Consider the following 17576-nt stretch of genomic DNA (forward strand, 5'->3'; position numbering starts at 1 on the left):
TTCTATGTACTTGCCCGATAGGACAAGTGAATTTTGAAAAACTTGTCCAACCCTTTGTATAATTTACTATAAATGTGCCATCTAACTCAGGCTGTTGCTTCTTTATGTTTATTACTAGTAAGCTGTGTATTAGTGTCTTCACCCCAGACCTTTTAGAAAAGTTATTTTTATTTTTTTCGACCCGTCCAATTTTTTTCTGGAAAAAATCCTAGAACTTAGAACCAAAAAAAAATTGTATATAAATAATTGCCCTTTGTGAATGCCCCTCTTATCATTTATGAGTGTATCATGATTATACATTAATCTTTCTAAAAGTTGGAACTTGAATCAGTATCTCATTATGTATTAGAAGGCCTAGGGGAAAATGTTGTGTTTCCTGATTCTCAGGTACCTACCCTAGAAAAACCTGTCAATCCTAGACCTTTTTTTGGTGGGCAGTGGAGTCACATTGTTTCCAATTTTTTATTCAGCCTGCTTCCCATTGAAGTAAAAACACTGCTTGTCCTGTACATGTATAAGGAAGGATAAATGTAATATCAATAACATGGTATGCACAAAATAACAGTTTGACATTGGAAGACAAGTGTCCTCATGCAATTCAGTTTACTAGTACTTTGTTCAACTGTATTGTAATATGTCACACTAATTTGGGCCAGCCTTAAAAAAGCCTAAGAAGAAAACAGACAGTCCCTACCTACCAACCCTACTTTTTTTCAGGACTGAATCAGGAAACACACAATTTTCCCCCTAGGCAGGCCTAAGAAAAAGCAAGGCTTGGAGCAATTTACTAAGTACTATTAGTAGGTTAAACCTGTCTTTCTGTGATTAAACAATAAGTAAAGAAATACAGGGTGTTGAGCTACATTAATAATTATGTCCCTTTTGTGCTATATGTCTTTTAGCAGTTAATATACATTTTGTTCTAAACAGCTAAAGAAAGTTATACTTTCATAACCATTTTTGTAATGTGTGTTAACACATTACATTCAAACTATTAACTTAGATTTTACACTAATAATGAATTAAATATTTATCTAATGTTTTTGAAATGTTGGCCACTCACACATTGTGTTTATTATCATGTTATGGCTGTAACTCAGATTCAGATTCTTTTAAAATCATGTGTATCATTCACATAATAAAAGACCTAGTAGTCATTTACCACACTGCCATAAGAGTGAAAATTGTGATTTCTGTTATTTCCCATGAGCTAGCAGCATCTTCAAAGTTATATCTACAAACTACCATTTTGTCTGCTATCTAAGCTTAGAGTTCAGGTCTTTGACATTATTGCCTTGACCCATTGAATGATCATTTTGATATTAATTTCACTTGTACATGTTAAAGTCGGGCTGAAATTCTTGTCTTTATAATTCACAGGTACCAGACTCAACACATGGCCGAACTATTGGTGCATATGAGGAAAGCAGGCATACCGGGACCAGTCTCCTTGCCTTTGGGACCAAGGGCGATATGGAATACCCCGTGTTGTATTCTATTTATATCATGCCAACCTGAGCAAACTCAAGTTTATTGCTAAAAAGAACAAATGACGGGACAAGAAGCTGATGATCATGCAGCAGTCGATTACCTGTTTCTACATAGAGGAATTATTCAGTAACACCAGCCATGTCCTATTTTTTAATGCAGTGAGGCTTAAACAATATGTCTCATCGTCCTCATCGGTCCCTTGACCAGGGGTGGTCGTGGGAGCACTTTGCTACTGAGCAAATGAACAATGAGTCTGTAAAAAGTTAAACTAGTAGTAGTAGAGGTGTACAGACAGCTTGTATATAGAAAGTTTTTTTTGTTATTCTGCAGTGTGCTGTGTTTGTTATCATGTTATAATTGCTGTAACTCAGATTCAAATTCTTTTAAAATCATGTCTCTTTAGATGGAAGATATAGTACTAGTAGAGTACATTGAGTAGAAAATGTTGAGGTTGTATCTGTTTTGCATGTTAATTACAACTAACTTGTATTATACATGATGCAGAGAACTTTCTAATGTTCTGTGTTGTATTAGATATTCCATGTAACAGCCTTTGCATGTAAGGTAGCTATGGGGAAGGATGGATTAGTTGTATGTTTCAGATGCTCATCCAAAAATATTTAGGTATATGGGCAATTGCTGATGACTTTCAAAACACCAAAACACAGCGTTGGAGCTATTGAGCTTAAACTGTACAGTTGTACATGTATGAGGTCACTGTCAATGTCAGATACATGTGATGAGACCTTGTGCGAGTCTTCCTATGTAATCTTGACATAAGTACATGATGATGGAGAATAACAGGAATAGGAAATTGATTAAGAAGCTTTTATTTTGTTTTTATTTTGTATTAATATTCTGGGTAATCTGGATATTTCCATATCAGTTTATTACATAAATGTGTGCGCCTGTACATTCCACTAAAAGGCCAGAAGTTGTATGTGAATGAGAGCTAACTGGAATTGGGATTGGGTCATTACTAGATCTGTACAGTGGCCTGGAAGATTTTTTACAAAGTATCAACTTTGTGAGTATTAGCTGTAAAGGGTTAGAAGATTTAGTGTTTGTCCAAAGTGCAATATTGTATTTGTCCAAAATCAATCAGTAGTTTCTTATATGTATACAAATAGATAAGTGCAAACACAAAGGATTATTACTATATCTAGTTGCATATAAAAGTTGTCGGTCGGTCTTATCCATTTGCGGGACTCTGTTTTGTCAAGCTTTATTTCATTGTAGTCAAGTCATCATGAAATAAATAGTGGACTTTGAAAAAGCAACATCTGCTTCATGAGTTTAAGTCCATAGTCTTTAGGACAGGGAAGCAGCCATAGTCAAGATTTCTTAGTAAAGGAGGAAACAGATGTTTTTGTTTTGACTTATCACAGTGATGTAAGGTTATATACAGCACTCAAAGAAAGGCTACCATATGCATAGTTTTGAAGTTGTCATGTTTTGGAAAAGTTATATTGACATTGCAAATTATGGTATCCCGCCTATAAAACAAACACGCTTTCTTTCACGTTTGGCTAGCATACAAATGTATATGTGTATTATTATTGTTATATAAATTGATTTCATACCTGAGGTAATGTTACGTTATTGAGATATCTATAATTTAACATATCTCCAAACATTAACTGCAAACGCCCAGAAAAAACTTCAGTGTATACAATTGAAAGCTAAGGACTTCCATTAAAAATGATAGCATCTACATCTGCGCTAGGGTAAGTAAAGTATTTTTTAAAAATATATTTGAGTGCACTGAAAAGACCTGAACAAATAAAATGCCACCATAAAATGTGCCGCGCTATGGAAACTTCTGCAGTACCGCTGAATGTTGCTAGGTTATATACTGTCGCTTTTACATATTATTCGTATGTTTTTTGTAAATATATTTATCAAAACACACTCTGAAAGCTATTTGACAAATGGAACATCAACATACGAATGTTTGCTAACTGCGCAGAGCATCATTGATGGATACAAGCTTTTTAACTCGACAGAAGACATCAATAAGCGCCACTGTGCTATGTAGTATATCGTATGGTCAAAATGAACAAAGATTAATTGCCTATATCTTCAGTTGCATCAAAGAAAGACCAAAACTGCTAAAGGTACATATAGATCAGACCAATAGCCTACCGTGGTGAAAATTTCGTCGACAAATGCCGCTTCTTTTTCGTTTTATGAACGAAAACGCACTTCGGTCATGTGGGGTTCAGATTGAGCTAGAATTGTTTATGTCGAGCATAGCGGGCGGACAGCGCCCTCGCTTTACGCTAAAGTGGATCGTCTTGGTTTTTCATATCTCGCCAAAAATACGCCGGATTTCTTCCAAATTAAGTCGATATATCAATGAAATCTTACTTAGTTGCTGTATGAATTCCCATGTAGTTATCTTAATCGGTTATTGAGTTTTGAAGTTTGGAACATAGCGGTCGGAGCGCGCTCTCACTTTGCGCAAAACTAGAACGCGTCTTGGTCTTTCATATCTCTTCAAAGAAACGTCGGATTTCTTCCAAATTTGGTCGACATATCAATTCAATTTTACTTAGTTGCTGTATTAACTCCCATGTAATCATCTGAAATGATTATTGAATTTTGAACTGTTGAATTTTAGAAAATACTGGTAATCTATTTCTTGCACAACTTATAGCACGGTGTTCATAGATAAAAGTTCAAATTTCTCCTAATAAATTGAGTGAAATAACTCACAAAGGAAGTGATGATACCACAGAAATATCCTTAACAGAGTCATATGTCTATTTCACAATGTACATCCCTTATTCGACATAATTTTGTGATGTCGGACTTTGCGGGTTTAGTATGGTCAAAAATGAACAAAGATTGATGGCCTATATCGTCAGTTGCATCAAAGAAAGACCAAAACTGCTAAAGGTACATATAGATCAGACCAATAGCCTACCGTGGTGAAAATTTCGTCGACAAATACCGCTTCTTTTTCGTTTTATGAACGAAAACGCACTTCGGTCATGTGGGGTTCAGATTGAGCTAGAATTGTCTATGTCGAGCATAGCGGGCGGACAGCGCCCTCGCTTTACGCGAAAGTGGATCGTCTTGGTTTTTCATATCTCGCCAAAAATACGCTGGATTTCTTCCAAATTAAGTCAATATATCAATGAAATCTTACTTAGTTGCTGTATGAATTCCCATGTAGTTATCTTAATCGGTTATTGAGTTTTGAACCTTTGAAGTTTGGAACATAGCGGTCGGAGCGCGCTCTCACTTTGCGCAAAACTAGAACGGCTTGGTTTTTCATATCTCTCCAAGGAAACGCCGGATTTCTTCCAAATTTGGTCGATATATCAATAAAATCGTCCTTAGTTGCTGTATGAATTCCCATGTAGTTATCTTACTCGAGCTTTAAACCTTTGAAGTTTGGATCATAGCGGTCGGAACGCGCTCTCACTGTGCGCAAAACTAGAACGTCTTGGTTTTTCATATGTCTCCAAGGAAACGGGTTTGAACTGTTGTGTGGTCACGGAAAACAAGGGAAGATAAATGTACTAGGTATTTGCAAGCAGGATAACGAAAAACTTTTTAACAACAAAAATATACAAGTTATTACATACTAACGCATGCTTGATAGAAACGCATGGTTAGACATTGTTAATAGCACCTCGTATGAGGATGACCTGAACTGAACTGATTACATATTACGCTACATACTTTGGTTAAAGATGTATGTTTAAAATACCGCTCCCGTTTCGTTTCATGAAGACAAACGCACTTCCGTACAGGTGTATGTGGTTCGTTGGGACGTGGGTTTCTGGCTAGAACGTGTAGGACTTCATGTCTCCTATTAGAATCAGATTTCTTAAATTTGGCTGAAATGTTGATAAATGCTTGTGAAGTCGTTATGTCAATTGCTATGCTGAAATCATGGATCATTATCAAGTTACTTGGTAATATCATCGGTGTCGAACTCATGGCGCACGTTTTCCAAACCATGTCTACAAAACTCTACACTGATTGGGTTGGCATCCATCTGTCTCGGAAGATAATTGTAGGCAGACAGAGTGGGTTAGGTCTGCATGGCCTGCACTTCGGGTTTTTAAGGTGAAGGAGGGGTGTGCACTTCCTTCTCCACCCTCTCGTCTACTGGCGCACTAACATATTCACATACATAAACACATAACCAGTTCATTTATGCACCTTCACACTTGAGGTGGATACGGTTTCGGCGTAATCAAGTACATGTACTAGTCCAGGTTTAGGCTCAGATCCGAACCTGACCATGTCTGGTTGACATAGTATAAGACAGAAGTTCTTGGTGAGAAGATTCTTTAGTCAAACCAATTGTGATATAATTGAATGTTGCACAAAATTTTCCATTTGATTATACCAACCTCATGGTTAACTCAGGAACGTATGGAATATATTGTCCTAAAACAGAACCAATATGATAGAGAGTCATATCATATTTGATCGAGGCAATAAGATCTAGATTTACTTTATTTATCCCCTTTCTGTCAAATCACCTACTAGGATGTCTAAATATAAATGTCGACATTTATACTTTGTTCAGTTTTGTCTAAATTTCAGAATTAGGTCAGGTAATTTGGTATCTACCAATGCTCCACACACATGTATACAAATATATTAACAAATATTATACAGATAAAGTCAATCAATGATGACAATAGGCCAATCCATCAATATCCACCCCAGAGTCTACTATATCAAAATGAATAAATAAAGAGGCTCTTTTTCTCACAACTCTTTCTTTATTTCACACCAACATTTCAGTGACCATCTTTCACCTTCCTCAGGACAATATTGGGCAGTATATGCACTGTAGCTATATACAGAAATGTAGATCTTGCTGCTTACAGATACAGTCACAAGCGTTTACAAATATACAGTGATTGCAGATGTACGGATTCAAGGATGCACATTTCTCAGACTCCGGCATCAAAATATGAACCTATGAATATGACACACTGCACAAAAAAGGCAATCGAAACAATAGAGTTAACAGGTGTCGTTTAGTTTTTTTTCTAAATGGCATATCAAACTATCACAAATACAGGTATATACAGTACTCCAATTGGAAAAGCAAACTCACATTACACTTAGTATCAGCAGGATACAAATTATTGTGCTAAATACAAGATTCACTGTACATTCACTACCAGTATATGCTTTATACAGTTTCATTAGCCTGAGTACCATTTTCTGTAGTGACTGCTGGCTCAGTACTTTCCCTTGCTAACCATCGTGGTTAGCAAGCGAAAGTACTGAGCCAGCAGTAACTACAGAGGATGGTACTCAGGCTACAGTTTTATAGAGACCTTGTCCTAAACATGTGTCACTCAGATGACTGGCATCAAAGAGAACAAAACAAACCAACACAATACAGTCTTATTCTATTATTTATTAGGACACCTATTTCTAACCAATCTACCTGACAATTTCATATTTGTCTATATGACCAGTAGTCTTCAGTCAGACCAAGGACATTGTAAACAACTGAAGCTGGTGTTTGACCACTCTATATAGACAGACAGCAGTGATTCATGATGAGCTTCATCTCCTGCTGTGTAATCTGATTCCCTACTTCTGCCAGTTCACATTTCCAGACATCGATGAACTGAAAAAAAGAAATACGTTTATGAAGGCAAGACATCCAGGTAAACAATACTCAAATACAATTCAATCTCTAGAACTTGATTAAATAACACATAATTACTCCTGATCCTGGACATTTCAAGTGACATCCATCACTCTTCTTCAGCATCGCTAGAATGAACTGACAGGACAATTCAATACAAAGAAAAAAAGAAGTGTTCTCAGTGATGTACTTCTGATTAAACAGTTGTAACATCCAGTCACCAATGGAGATGTGAAGGGCATTTATCTTGTTCTCAGATAGCTAAATTAAGTAATGAACCTGTACAATACATTACATGTATCTTACCTTAGCTAGCCTGGATACCAGACCCCAGCCTGATCTCAAAAAAATCTATCATAGATATTTTTTGAGATCGGGCTTGGGTCTGGTATCCAGGATATACCTTACCCTTCTCTAGACCAAAACAAATTTTACCTGTTTGGTACTTTACCTAGTGTCCAGCTTGATCAAGAAACCATGCATGCATTACCTGTACATTACTTACCGGGTATCCAGACCAAGAAGCTATGCATATGTTAGTATTGTTACATATACGGTACTTACATTTACGTGGTATACAGAGACAAACAAATCATACCGATACAATACTTAGTTGGTAACAGACCAACATGCCATACACGTGTTACCTGTTCAGTACTGAGATGGTATACAGACCAGCAAGCCATGCAAATATTACTTAACAATGTCAGGTCCCACCTTGGAGTACAACACTGCAACAATCTGTTGTGGGACATCAGCTATCTATACATTAACAATTCCAGCCATTGCCTGACCAAATTAACATAAGTCTATAATTATAATTATAAAGTGCTGTTTCATCTGCACTTGGCATATGCAGGGCTCTAAATACCACCTGCATGCAGGTTAGTGCAGGTGAAGTTGGAGCTATGCAGGTATTTCTGGTGTCTACCTGCACCTAACCTGCACTGGTCCATGTACTGGGTTTTATACATAAATGTCATATGATGTAGGTGTATATATATATAAAAAACCGGGTTTGTTATCAGGCTGCATTGACTGTTACCATACATAAAGTATTTAAAAAATAGCATTAGTTCCTGAACCATTGAAGCAAGATCCGTACTTCCTAAATTCAGTTGTGCAGGCAAAATTTGTCTGGTGCAGGTAATTCTCAATCTCAAACCTCACCAGTGCAGGTATGCAGTAAAAGGTATTTTGAGCCCTGGCATATGTAATGTTTCCTTCAGTCAATATTGACCATGGTAAATTAGATGCATCAATGTTTTGGATCAATGTTAATCACAGTTTGGATATTACCATAGGAGGGGCCAAGTACACTAGGATTTGAAGCCTGACCTACATGTATGTCAGGGACGTAGAGCTGTGTACAGGTACTAGTACACAGGTTTATAAGGTAAAGGTTCGGATCTGAACATGTGCCTAAAAAGTTTGATCAACTATATGTAAGTTATAAAAATAGCCAACTGACTGTTATAGTAATGAACTGTCATCATTGTTTGATTCTTAATTTTCAACTGCAAGCTTATAACAATACAACCCACTACTGCATGTAGTTTGTTTAGGTACAGAACAGGTCCGGACCAGTACCTATGTAGACTATGTTACCGGTACAGTTCAGACTATTCAGGTACAGGTATCTAGGTACACAGCCCTACAAGGAAGTTACAGCTATGACTGTTCTGACACTACTTCAATATTCCTTCTCACCACATGCAATCATAGAATCAATCAACTTTAGTACATTGTGGTATTATACAAAAGTCAATTTTCCACCATTAAAAAAAAAAATTTCAACCATGATGTAAACCGTACAAAGCTGCTGCAAATATGAGGTAAATTGCAAAAAAAAAAAAACATTCTAAATATACTATGCTAATGTTTCAGTATGCCAACATCAATTCCATGGACAAAGAAGATGTCAAAATTAGACTCAAATAACAAAAATAATTTCTATTGTTCTATATTCAATACTCAATATCTGGTCATTTGCCTAACCTTCCTGGCCACTTAGATTTCATAATGAAGACCAATTTTTTGGCCAAAATGGGTTCCCATAGGATGTAATCTACATATGAACATGGCCTTAGTTCAGTTTCTAGAGGTGGCCTACACTAGCGTTGCATTGACTTGAGCAACACCAAATAATATAAAATAGAAAGATGGAACCACAATGAGTTGCACTTTCAAACTGGTACAGTAGACTAATGTGGCACACTGATGTGCTAGTCGCTACATTGCTTTGAACCCAACTTCAATGTTGCTGCTGACACTGACATGGCTGATCTATCATTTTAAGTTTGAGCCATTCCACAATTTAAACACACTGTTCAGAATTTCTTGCAAGTTTTGAGGACAGATAAATGTAATAGTGAAGAGGGGGAGGGGGAGATAAAATTTAAGAAATAAAGAGAGATACAGAGTATGCAGTATTGTATTTCATTTATGTCATGTATTATACAGTATATGATTACTGTTAATTTGAAGGGCTCCCTTGGAAATCAGCTTCTCGAAAACTGAAGAGATGACCCTACAAGATAAATACATGTATATGCCATAAATTACTAGTAGTAGTGGTACTACTCTGTGTGGTGGACTCTTTAACATGACCCAGGTGTCTCTCTCTTCAAACACTGGGCCACCATTTAAGTTTTAACATCGGATTCCTATCATGATCAAAGGGATGTACCACAGTTACATGTAGGTACCAGAAGTGAGGAAAGTAATGTCTAGTGCCTTTCCAATGGGCACAATATCAGTGGCATGTCACTCATGATGTCATGGGGATTCAAACCCAGGACCTCTGGGTTCTGGGTCAAACATCCTAAGTAGTAATTGTTATGCCAATATGACACCAAGGTCAGGTTGACACCACAGTTCATAGGATCAGGTTCAAGTCCGGACCTACTATAGTAGTACAGTAGCGCCATATCATATTTTGGAGAGCAAGACATGTGTACTAGTATGTGTAGAGGTCTCTGTGTTGCAAGTTACCATCTGTATTATGTGTATGTTCAAATTGTACAATGGAAGAACATTTAAGTTATTTTCATTATCAACAACTAATAGGCAGATAGAAAACGAAGGCGTAACATTCATCGGTTAATTTTGTTTCATCATACTTCCTTTTTTCTCCTTTGGCATGGCTGGGTGACTGTTTAATATTAGCGAACTCAGCAAACTATCTCCCTTGAATTTAAAAGACAGAATAAGACGAATAACTGATCTCTTTCCTGTCAGTTTGTCCAGCCCGGTGATACAAGAATTTTGTGACAGTCCAGGGCTCGAAATACTGGGTGCATGTGCACCCAGGTGCACCCAAAATTGGAGCTGTGCACCCAAATACATTTGTATTTCTTAGGTTCATGTATGTAAAGATATCAAAGTATACATCATATTCTTGAAATCTAAGTGTTAGAAAGATAATAAAAATGTCTGTCATGGTACTTGTTTAAGAATTTGATAGCTTGTAACTAAGTTTTATTATTAGGTTATTACTTAAATTCAACTGGTGCACCCAAAATTTTTTTGGTGCACCCAATTTTTTAAGCTGGGTGCACTAGTGCACCTAATCCCAAAAATGAATTTCGAGCCCTGCAATCCCTGTACTGATACCCACCTAATTAACCTTGAGAATAATAGAAAGGGTACTGTTTTCAACTGGCGCTTGATTTTGGTAATGGCGCAGTCACATTTGTTGTAGGCCATTGTGCAATTTCAATGCCGTAGAATTTTCAACGGAACAGTCATGGTGCTCCAACGACCCATGCAGAGGTCAAGGGGTACATACAGTGTAGGTGTAGCCTGGGTACCATCCGGAAAGTACATGTAGTTCGCTCCGGCGTTCATTATATACTATATACAGTCGCTTCTAGCTCTGACATTCATTATACACTATATACAGTCGCTTCACTGTGTTTCCGTCTGGGAACGCGGACCATCTAAACGTCTGGAATCGTCCAAATTCTGGAAGCAGGCGCTGATTGGTCCCCACATATGAGCGAATTATGGAATGGATTCGAGCGCTCGTTCGAACAGACGTTCCAACACCGGACAAGCCCTCCGCCCGTTCGTGGGAGGCCTGTTGTCATCGAACAAGCGCTCTAGAACCTATTCCTAGATTCGCTTATTAACTGACGTTACCGCCAAACGGTTTGAATGCGCACATCTCCAGACGGATAGCAGAAGCGAACGTAGGAGCGAACTACTATCCGGATGGTACCCAGGCTAGTGTAGGTGTGGAGCGGTGAAAATTTTCATGCAGGCTATGACAGAAACAACAGCTGACAAGGATCTAACAATCATTCTGGACATCCTTTGCTATCGGTAGCAAGATAGCAGCATTATTTTCACAACAGCCCTATCTATCCCTGACCTAGCATGTGTCAAGATAGGACCATTTTGAGTGCACAGTCAGCATCATGTAGTCTTCTTTTTGTTAATTGTTCCATAGAAATTCATCAGAGAACTAGGGGATATGCTCTTCCTGCTACTAGAGTTAATCACTAACTATCACCGGAAGTGGGTACCCAGTGGACATTGAAACTAGCCCATCGCTTGCTGCCTTGTCTTGATACGAAATGTGTACTACACACAGTTAGATCTGCTCTTCCTATTGCAGAAATAAAATATCATCCCTGAGTCATCACAATAGTGTTTCCCTTTGTTTGTTTGTTCCAGCTTTGTTGGAGAATCGCAGAACAAATCTTACTGTTACCCAATTTGTGTGCGCTTTGCCGGTGCAGAACCAACATCCCACCACAAGGCAAAACACTAAATTTTTTGAAGGTAAATTGTGCATTGTTTTGGGAAATATTTACAATTTTTATGGAGAGTTGCAGTAGGGCCTCACTACATAGGAGGGCTGAATCTGCAGCTGGTACACCAAAATGGCAGACTTCACTTGCGATATGGTGGCCGTTTAGTTGCTAGGGGGAGGATTATGTGACTGAAAAAGCCCTATAAAATGGGGAGGTTGCTAGTACCTGCCGAGGTAGCCTGCACTGCCTAGCCTAGCCCATCTTTTCTTGGAACCCCCTAAAGCACTACTTAGCCATATGCATAAACTGGGAAAATATCTCAATATGTGGACCAGAGAGCCAAGCAAATATCTAACTTCAGTGCCTTAACTTACTTACTTGTTACTTGAAAAGGTCTCCTCAGCATTTTGAGTGGCCTGCATCAAGAAGTCTACTAAATTAAACTGAATATTGAAGCATGCAAGACAAATCACAGTGCTCGAGCAGGTCGTTGATCAGTCAAACATTAGGCGTGAATGGGTCGTCGGTCGTGTTTGGCCCACAGCAGTGTTTGGGTCGTGAATGGCTGACCAATTTTCCTGCGGGTCGGGAACGGGGTGTAAGCCAGTCGTCAGGTGGGACATTCCGTACTGAATTACGACCATTTTCTCACCTGTTCCACCTTACGACTCAAAACCGCATGAATAACGACTAGAAAGTTGGAATCGGGTTGTGTTCTAATCACGACTGGAAACCTACCTGAGTTGCCTTGACGACAAGTAACGTTGCCAAGACTACCGAAACAAAAATGGCTGACTCGGAGACAGTCCGGCGCCATGGCAACTCCGGTGAGTGACGGCATGGCGACGCACGTCACCGTGGTGACTGTTTCCGTGGCTACCGGAATGATTGGCATCTAGAGGTTCCACGTGCTGTGGTATATGTAGCTCCGCGTTTTACATGGATTCTGGTTATAAACACCGTGCGTCGGGGCATGGAAATTTCGGTCTTTTCAAACACCTTAGGGTAAAAGTAAAATAAGCAATCAAGCACCGAGAGAAACTTCAAGGATGTAGACAAGGTTGTGTTTGTCATCACTGAATAAAAAATATCTATAACGTCCTTAACGTACTATATGTATTTAAATGTTGAATATTTTAGGACAAGCTGTTACGACAGCTGCTGTAAAATTAGGTTAGTTCTATTTTTGGTATGTTTTAGTCGGCAAAATGAAATATTAGAATTTCCAACATGGATTAACGTTACTTGTTAATTTTGTACAGATAATACATGAGCTTCTCTGAGGAATGCTGAAAGTGCGTAGTAAATGTGTAAGATTATTATTGCAGATTCACACATAACATACATGTAAGACAAGGTAGGATTCGAACCGGCGCCATTTCTGGCAGCCATGTATCGCAATGCAGACGCGCTACTGATTGACCTAACACCCGCACGCCGACAGAACAGTCGTTTACGTACTATTCAAGAACGCAAGGCAACAGTGAAGCATATATTAATAACGTTGCATAATCTTTTCTAAGTTCAATTTTTAACACCATGTGTAAATACTCCGTTTACTATAAAGATGGAACAATGACAATTTTTTTCACGATCATTAATTTTGTCTTTGTTGCGCAATCACGCACCGTCATGTATAAAGGCTCTAGTCAAAGACGACAAAAAGGAAAGTCTTCCGTGGCTCAGTGGCATAAGAGAGTAGGTTGAACGGTTTCTACTAGAATTGTGATGAAGTCGGAACGAGTCCCGCTGGACGTCGGTATTTTTTTTCTCCCCGAATCTTATATTCAAATGACTTTATTGATTTCTATAACATAAATAACATTTTTACTCATGTTGACAAGGGAATTATACAGTGAAATTCGAAGTCCCTAGGTGTATATTGTAGCTAGGTGATGTTCCCTTTTGCTGCATTCACGTGTTTTCGGTATTGTGGACCAGGTAAGCGTTACCTCTGTTTGCTTAGGGCTTGCGGTAATTGGATACTGCCAAGCAAATGAGCATGCAAGCTGTGTGATTTTCTCTGGTTGCTTTGTGCACGATGTGTTGCCAGCTGTTCATTAATTTTTCGTTCTATTTCGTTTATTTTCGTACCGTTTTGTTCCATTTTATTAACGTCGTTACATTCTGTTATGTTTCGTTGCATTTCGTTACAATTCGTTTCGTTTTGTTATAGTTCGTTATATTTCGTTCCGTTTCGTTAACTTTCCGTTTCGTTTTGTAACAGTTTATTCCGTTTCGTTATATTTCGTTTTGTTATAGACCGTTATATTGACAGCACACAGTCAAGCAAACATTAAGCTAGTACTTAACACAATACACACAAACACGCCAGGTTTGGTAACGAAGTCATGTAACAAATACTGGTGAAACCGTAATCAACACTATGTCACACTCAATAAGAAAGAAAACGCAACGCAGCATGAAAAACATAAGTATGTCACGGAGTATGTACATGCTACCTACGGTATTACTTGCCTAGTTAGAAATCGCAAATGGATTTTGTATGACACTTACAACACATCGTAAATCCGGACTTCAAGGTCTGAACTTTGCAAACACGTTAGCTAAGCGGACAACTGTGTTGGAGGCGATGTGCAGTGGCTCCATGGCGACGATGTCATGAATACAGAACATTGAAGGCTAGTGTATATCACATTTTTATTCTATGAAAGATATAGCTATTTGTAATCTCATCGATCTTTTCCGAATTCATTATAATCGTACAGTATAATTTCAGAGAGGAGAGAAAAAGTAAGTAACACAACAAAACTCTCCAGTCCTCCTCCACATCCAACCCACTGACCAGGTAAGGCTATGTTGATTTGATTATATAGATGACATTTTCTTGGAATCCCAAAACTGATGCAAACGTCCGAGTAAAAAAGTTTAATGCTAGCCAATGCATATAAAACTGTTTCAATCTTCAGTAAACTTACATCTAAGCTCCTTGTAAAGTTGTAAAAATCATATACTTGTACAAATCTTGTATCCGTCCCCTACTCGAATATGGCAGCGTAGTTTGGCACGGTCGCACTTCTTTAGACTCTCCACTCATCGAACGTGTACAATATGAATGCTCTTTAACTACAGCTGATGTCATCATGTATCAGGGCGCCTTCGTACTCTTCTCTCCTTGCCGTACCTGGATTGGAAAAACTATCTGACCGCCGCCATATTATTCAATTTTCAATAACATCATTCATGGTCAAACTGGACAAAATATAAATTAAGAGATCTAATACCAAGTATCAGAATGCACTTCCTTTGATCTTTGTAATAAACATAACCTTCAGTTGTTAGGATGTATCACAACTTGGCAGATGGGTCATTCCTGGTAAGTCTTCCACATTTTAAGAAAACAGTAATAAAATCTGTATGTGCGTCTTCTCGCTCGTATTCGTCTCGGTACTTTAAGTTCAAACTTACTCTCGCAACCTAGTTACCAGTCTGTTGATGTCAACACCAAAATAAGCTGCAAGCTTGAGTATGGTATGCCGTCATCTTGTTGTGTATCTAAATGTTGTAACAACAACAAAACAACTTTATTATACATACGCACAATGTTATACGTCACACAATAAATATACACAAGCACATACACAGAATAACGACAAAAATAAAACGATTTTCAAAACCGAATCCCATGTGCTTCTCTTATAATTATTCCGTCGTAATCAAACATCCATCATTTCGGATGAGACAAACTACCAACGAAAACCACACACGTTGTCTAAACAAGGTAAGTAACAGTTTGTACTTTAAGAAAGGTTGGAATTACTAAACATAGACGGCGATCATGGTGCGGACCACTAGTAAAACATTACTACCTTACTATAATTACCAGTTCTCGAGTTCGTCAATTGATTCAATTCACAAGTTCGACAATTACAATATAAAGTATAACTACAGATAGACTATGCAATATACAGGTATATTTGCTAACAACCTTGACATTTCACATAACTCATGTTGTTCGTATTTGCACAGGGACTCCAGAAATATTTCGACTAGCCTCAACAGACATCACGACAACATATAGTAAAACAATTTTGACAAGACCAATGAAAAGTTTGAAACGGAAACGAGATGGAACGAAATATAACGAAATGGAACAAACTGTTACAAAACGGAACGAAATGTCACGAAACGCAACGAAATATAACGAACTATAACAAGACGGAACGAAAGAAAATGAACTATAACGAAAGGGAACGAAATATAACGAACAATAACAAAACGGAACGAAAGAAAATGAACTATAACGAAAGGGAACGAAATATAACGAACTATAACGAAACGGAACGAAATGTAACGAAACGGAACAAACTATTACAAAACGGAACGAAATGTAACGCAACGGAATGAAGTATAACGATTAACGAACTATAGCTAAACGGAACAAAAGAAAACAAAATGTAACGAAACGGAGCTAAACATAACGAACTGTAACAAACTGTTACAAAACGGAATGAAAGAAAACGAACTGTAACGAAACGGAATGAAATATAACGAACCATGACAAAACAAAACGAAAGAAAACTAACTAACGAAATGTAACGAAACGCAACAAACTGTTACAAAACGGAACGAACCGTAACGAAACGGAACGAAATACAACGAACTATAACAAAACGGAACGAACTGTAACGAAGCGTAACGAAAGGTAACCAAATTCAACAACATGAATGAAATGAAACAAAACGGTACGAAAATGAACGAAACAGAACGCAAAATTAATAAAGCTTGAACAGAATGGAATAGAGCGAAACGGAACCAAACGGAACTAAAATGAAATAATTGGAACGAAGCGGAACGATAATTTGATGGAAACGAAATGGAACGGCCTAATTATAAAACGTAGACGCCCAGGACGTCAGAAGACCAGCTACCATTTAGCAGCTTTCATTTTGATAAAACTTATACGTTATGGGTTGGATCAAAGGAACTGTAACGTTAACGCAACGGAATGAAATATAACGAACTATAACACAACGGAACGAAAGAAAACAAAATGTAACGAAACGGAGCTAAACATAACGAACTGTAACAAACTGTTACAAAACGGAACGAAAGAAAACGAACGTTAGCCTATAGCATAATTTTACAAGTAATATCCTGCAAAAGAAATGAAAATAGTTTGGAAAAAAATCATGCGACCTCATTTTACCTAAGGGGGTTAAAAATCAACAACTGAACAAGGCAGACAAACGTAGTAAACGTCTAGCTCATCCGACTAACTTACAGTTTGTTTATTTGGATAACCAGGCTGTAACGCATCTGATGACCTCTATTGACCTTTCCTCTGGACGTCGACCAAAATACGACTGTATACGTCTGATTACCGACCTCGTCGTATATTAGTCAACACACAGTCGTATTTTAACGATGGGGCTCAAGGGATTCGGCCTCACAGTCGTGTTTTGGTGGGCACGATAGTCGTGAAACGGTCAACAGAGATATACGACTCAAGTCTGACTCAATTACGCTCCAAACCTAACGCATTTACACCCGCTCGAGCACTGTGAATTTTGTCAAATACCTCGTTATAACTGGTCTGGTTACTCTGATCCCGGTAGAACAAAGGAACATTTTAGCCATGGTCTGAAAACCGCCTTACTAGTAGTATACTTTACCTTTGGACAAAGAAACTTTTTTTCAGGGAAGTCCGTTCGACTGCCGACCGG

At 38.1% G+C, this 17576-nt stretch overlaps 2 long non-coding RNA genes across 2 annotated transcripts in view; one reads left to right on the forward strand and one right to left on the reverse strand.

The window, feature by feature from the left end:
• LOC118419341 overlaps positions 1-2168 on the forward strand; it is a 6224-nt gene extending 4056 nt beyond the window's left edge. The window contains exon 2 of the long non-coding RNA XR_004831615.1: positions 1381-2168. This is a non-coding gene — a long non-coding RNA (uncharacterized LOC118419341). The remainder of the gene's footprint in view (positions 1-1380) is intronic.
• Positions 2169-6222: 4054 nt separating this feature from the next.
• Positions 6223-12307, reverse strand: LOC118419342. Its single transcript, XR_004831616.1, has 2 exons — positions 12268-12307; positions 6223-7108 (listed from the first exon to the last, which is right to left on the reverse strand). It is a non-coding gene; the product is annotated as an uncharacterized LOC118419342 (long non-coding RNA).
• Positions 12308-17576: the final 5269 nt, after the last annotated feature.

The sequence above is a fragment of the Branchiostoma floridae genome, chromosome 7 (assembly GCF_000003815.2).
Source record: "Branchiostoma floridae strain S238N-H82 chromosome 7, Bfl_VNyyK, whole genome shotgun sequence".
Lineage (NCBI taxonomy): Eukaryota > Metazoa > Chordata > Leptocardii > Amphioxiformes > Branchiostomatidae > Branchiostoma > Branchiostoma floridae.